Source organism: Littorina saxatilis, unplaced genomic scaffold (genome assembly GCF_037325665.1).
Source record: "Littorina saxatilis isolate snail1 unplaced genomic scaffold, US_GU_Lsax_2.0 scaffold_645, whole genome shotgun sequence".
Classification (NCBI taxonomy): Eukaryota; Metazoa; Mollusca; class Gastropoda; order Littorinimorpha; family Littorinidae; genus Littorina; species Littorina saxatilis.
In genome coordinates, this window is record NW_027126676.1 from 69,819 (window position 1) to 75,818 (window position 6,000).

Here is a 6,000-nt window from a genome sequence, read left to right on the forward strand (position 1 = left end):
CAGTGTGGTTGCATGTGTCTTGATAATCAGTGTTTGTGTGAGTAGTGTGTGTGTGTGTGAGTAGTGTTTGTGTGAGTAGTGTGTGTGTGAGTGGGTGTGTGCTTGATGTGTTTGTGTGAGTAGTGTGTGTGTGAGTGGGTGTGTGCTTGATGTGTTTGTGTGAGTAGTGTGTGTGTGAGTGGGTGTGTGCTTGATGTGTTTGTGTGAGTAGTGTGTGTGTGAGTGGGTGTGTGCTTGATGTGTTTGTGTGAGTAGTGTGTGTGTGAGTGGGTGTGTGCTTGATGTGTTTGTGTGAGTAGTGTGTGTGTGAGTGGGTGTGTGCTTGATGTGTTTGTGTGAGTAGTGTGTGTGTGTGTGAGTAGTGTTTGTGTGAGTAGTGTGTGTGTGAGTGGGTGTGTGCTTGATGTGTATGAGTATTCACTTGCAACAGTACATACATGAATATAAAAATGTAAGCGGCAATTATCATAATACATATTTCGTTCAGTCATCGGCGAAAAACCTGCCTGTCAAGAAAGGAGAGCTCTGTCGTTTATATTCAGCGTGTGTCGAATACAAGGATGTTGTTTGTTTCACAACGCCTATCCCCCCGGAAGGTTTTCCCTATATGCTGACATGCTCACTCGTACTCGGGGGAATAAAGTTGACCTGATTTAACAAACGACTGTTGAAATCCCTCAGACACAGGCGACGGGAATGCTGCTATGTTGCAGTCTTCGTCTCCTTTATTTACCCATCATGTTAAGATAGTACATCTGTAAAATTGGGATAACTGAACTGACGTCCATACGCCAATTCTAATGCAGTTCTGGTCCGCTTTGTGTCATCATTCCAAACAAACAAACAAACAAACAAACACACAAAGAAAGAAACAAACAAAACAGACTAACAAACTGACAAACTAACAAGTCGCGTAAGGCGAAAATACAATATTTAGTCAAGTAGCTGCCATTTTTCAGCAAGACCGTATACTCGTAGCATTGTCAGTCCACCGCTCATGGCAAAGGCAGTGAAATTGACAAGAAGAGCGGGGTAGTAGTTGCGCTAAGAAAGATAGCACGCTTTTCTGTACCTCTCTTTGTTTTAACTTTCTGAGCGTGTTTTTAATCCAAACATATCATATCTATATGTTTTTGGAATCAGGAACCGACAAGGAATAAGATGAAAGTGTTTTTAGTTTCGGAAAGTTAATTTTGATAATAATTTTTATATTTTTAATTTTCAGAGCTTGTTTTTAATCCGAATATAACATATTTATATGTTTTTGGAATCAGCAAATGATGGAGAATAAGATAAACGTAAATGTGGATCGTTTCATAAATTGTTATTTTTTTTTACAATTTTCTGATTTTTAATGACCAAAGTCATTAATTAGTTTTTAAGCCACCAAGCTGAAATGCAATACCGAACCCCGGGCTTCGTCGAAGATTACTTGACCAAAATTTCAACCAATTTGGTTGAAAAATAAGGGCGTGACAGTACCGCCTCAACTTTCACGAAAAGGCGGATATGACGTCATCAAAGACATTTATCAAAAAAATGAAAAAAACGTTCGGGGATTTCATACCCAGGAACTCTCATGTCAAATTTCATAAAGATCGGTCCAGTAGTTTAGTCTGAATCGCTCTACACACACACACGCACACACGCACGCACACACGCACACACGCACACACGCACATACACCACGACCCTCGTTTCGATTCCCCCTCGATGTTAAAATATTTAGTCAAAACTTGACTAAATATAACAAAAAAACAAGTCGCGTAAGGCGAAAATACAACACTTAGTCAAGCTCAGTCGAACTCACAGAATGAAACTGAACGCATTTCATTTTTTTCCGGGCGCAAGACCGTACACTCGTAGCATCGTCAGTCCACCGCTCGTGGCAAAGGCAGTGAAATTAACAATCCAGAAAAGCGCGGTAGCGGTTGCGCTGTGCATCATAGCACGCTTTACTGTACCTCTCTTTGTTTTAACTTTCTGAGCGTATTTTTAATCCAAACATATCATATCTATATGTTTTTATAATCACGAACCGACAAGCAATAAGATGAAATTGTTTTTAGTTTCGGAAAGTTAATTTTGATCATAAATTTTATATTTTTAATTTTCAGAGCTTGTTTTTAATCCAAATATAACATATTTATCTGTTTTTGGAATCAGAACATGATAAAGAATAAGATGAAGGTAAATTTGGATCGTTTTATTAAAAACAATTATCTTTTACAATTTTCAGATTTTTAATGACCAAAGTCATTAATTAATTTTTAAGCCACCAAGCTGAAATGCAATACCGAAGTCCGGCCTTCGTCGAAGATTGCTTGGCCAAAATTTCAATCAATTTGATTGAAAAATAAGGGTGTGACAGTGCCGCCTCAACTTTTACAAAAAGCCGGATATGACGTCATCAAAGACATTTATCGAAAAAAAGAAAAAAATGTCCGGGGATATCATTCCCAGGAACTCTCATGTAAAATTTCATAAAGATCGGTCCAGTAGTTTAGTCTGAATCGCTCTACACACACACACACACACACACACACACACACACACACACACACACAGTCACACACACACACATACACCACACCCTCGTCTCGATTCCCCCCCTACGTTAAAACATTTAGTCAAAACTTGACTAAATGTAAAAAGCAGGTTTTTTTCCGTTTGCATTCTTCTTCATGCAGCTCAGCAATGAGGTCAGTGTAACCGAGTGCCGAAACACCACAATCACCTTTGGAGGCGAAGTCCAATCAAACAGGATTGAGAATTTTAGAGCTTATTTCTAAGCCCTATAACAACTGTTACGCATTCGCAAAGGAATCCATGAACATACAGAGAGACAAAAGCCGCCAAACCCCATCACAAACAGAACTCTACAATCCACATGTGAGAAAATGTAAGTTTTACGTCCTCACGGCAAAGCCATTAGGGGCATGTTACACGGGAAAACCCGGCTTTGTATGAAAATAACAAATAACAAGTCGCGTAAGGCGAAAATACAACATTTAGTCAAGTAGCTGTCGAACTCACAGAATGAAACTGAACGCAATGCCATTTTTCAGCAAGACCGTATACTCGTAGCATCGTCAGTCCACCGCTCATGGCAAAGGCAGTGAAATTGACAAGAAGAGCGGGGTAGTAGTTGCGCAAAGAAGGATAGCACGCTTTTCTGTACCTCTCTTTGTTTTAACTTTCTGAGCGTGTTTTTAATCCAAACATATCATATCTATATGTTTTTGGAATCAGGAACCGACAAGGAATAAGATGAAAGTGTTTTTAAATTGATTTCGACAATTTAATTTGATAATAATTTTTATATATTTAATTTTCAGAGCTTGTTTTTAATCCAAATATAACATATGTATATGTTTTTGGAATCAGAAAATGATGGAAAATAAGATAAACGTAAATTTGGATCGTTTCATAAATTTTTTTTTTTTTTTACAATTTTCAGATTTTTAATGACCAAAGTCATTAATTAATTTTTAAGCCACCAAGCTGAAATGCAATACCGAAGTCCGGGCTTCGTCGAAGATTACTTGACCAAAATTTCAACCAATTTGGTTGAAAAATGAGGGCGTGACAGTGCCGCCTCAACTTTCACGAAAAGCCGGATATGACGTCATCAAAGACATTTATCAAAAAAATGAAAAAAACGTTCGGGGATTTCTTACCCAGGAACTCTCATGTCAAATTTCATAAAGATCGGTCCAGTAGTTTAGTCTGAATCGCTCTACACACACACACACACACACACGCACATACACCACGACCCTCGTATCGATTCCCCCCTCTACGTTAAAACATTAAGTCAAAACTTGACTAATGTAAAAACCAAAAAACCAGAAAAACAACAGAACCCCCCCCCCCCCCACCAAACACTGTAACTAAACAAACAAACTAACAAACAAACAAGCAGGCAAGCAAGCAAGCAAGCCGCAAACAAACAAAACAAGTCGCGTAAGGCGAAAATACAATATTTAGTCAAGTAGCTGTCGAACTCACAGAATGAAACTGAACGCAATGCCATTTTTCAGCAAGACCGTATACTCGTAGCATCGTCAGTCCACCGCTCATGGCAAAGGCAGTGAAATTGACAAGAAGAGCGGGGTAGTAGTTGCGCTAAGAAGGATAGCACGCTTTTCTGTACCTCTCTTTGTTTTAACTTTCTGAGCGTGTTTTTAATCCAAACATATCATATCTATATGTTTTTGGAATCAGGAACCGACAAGGAATAAGATGAAAGTGTTTTTAAATTGATTTGGACAATTTAATTTTGATAATAATTTTTATATATTTAATTTTCAGAGCTTGTTTTTAATCCGAATATAACATATTTATATGTTTTTGGAATCAGCAAATGATGGAGAATAAGATAAACGTAAATTTGGATCGTTTTATAAATTTGTATTTTTTTTTACAATTTTCAGATTTTTAATGACCAAAGTCATTAATTAATTTTTAAGCCACCAAGCTGAAATGCAATACCAAAGTCCGAGCTTTGTCGAAGATTACTTGACGAAAATTTCAACCAATTTGGTTGAAAAATGAGGGCGTGACAGTGCCGCCTCAACTTTCACGAAAAGCCGGATATGACGTCATCAAAGACATTTATCAAAAAAATGAAAAAAACGTTCGGGGATTTCATACCCAGGAACTCTCATGTCAAATTTCATAAAGATCGGTCCAGTAGTTTAGTCTGAATCGCTCTACACACACACACACACACACAGACACACACACACACACACACACACACACACACACACGCACATACACCACGACCCTCGTTTCGATTCCCCCTCGATGTTAAAATATTTAGTCAAAACTTGACTAAATATAAAAACAAACAAACAAACAAGCAAACAAACAAACAACCAACCAACAAACAAACAAACAGACAAGCAAGAAAACAAACAAACAAGCATGCAAGCAAACAAACACACACACAAAAACACCCCATCCAAAGAAAACGTGAAAGGTGAACAACCAACAACTCAGGGCAAAACTCGTAATACTTATCAGGCAACAAGATCGCGTGCCTGTGAGCCAGTGACCCGGATGTTGCAGAGGTGCATTTGACAAGTGTCTGCGCTTACTGAAGCGTTCCATTCACCTCGTTTCAATTCACGAAAAATAGGATCCACTCAAAATGGCGGTTATGACAGGCTGCTCCCTGTTCGTGCTTGTTTTGCTGGGCTGTGTTTCAGGTAAAGGAGACTGTTTCATTTCATTCATTTAGACTGTCATTTCTTCAGTTCAAACGTAGAATATTTTTAAAGTTGCATCTTTGAACTTGTTCTTGGTGGTACGTAGTCACACTGCTTCAATGCGAGCGGCTTTGTGCTCAGATAATTGATCACTTTTTAAAAGTAAACTTTTGTAATAGCTTTTAGTGTGTGTGTGTGTGTGTGTGTGTGTGTGTGTGTGTGTGCGAGCGTGCCGCGTGTGTGTGTGCGAGCGTGCCGCGTGTGTGTGTGCGAGCGTGCGTGTGTGTATGTGTGTCACAGTGTGTGTGTGTGTGTGTGTGTGTCTGTGTGTGTGTGTGTGTGTGTGTGTCTGTGTGTGTGTGTGTGTGTATGTGTGTGTGTGTGTGTGTGCTTGTGTGCGAGCGTGCGTGTGTGTGTGTGTGTGTGTGTGTGTGTGTGTGTGTGTGACGGTGTGACAGAACTCTCAGGTCTTGTTTTCGAAGTCTGTACTAAATGCAGAAAGAAAATCAAATCCGTGGTCTTTCAAAAACAACCCACAGTCACAAACCTTCCGAAAAGTTTTAGGGATCCGACTCTGAGGGATTGAAAAAAGAGCATTCAATCAGAACTATTCATTTCTTTAAGATTCTTTTTATTTTTTATTTCCCGCAAGCTGTACAAGGAAGTAAGTCCAAAAAATGAGAAAAGCATGCAATCCGGGAAGGGAGACGAGCGGCACTAGGGAGATTTAAAAGACAGCACGTTTCGTTTTGCAGCTCGTTTCGTTTGGTGAAGGAGTCACCCC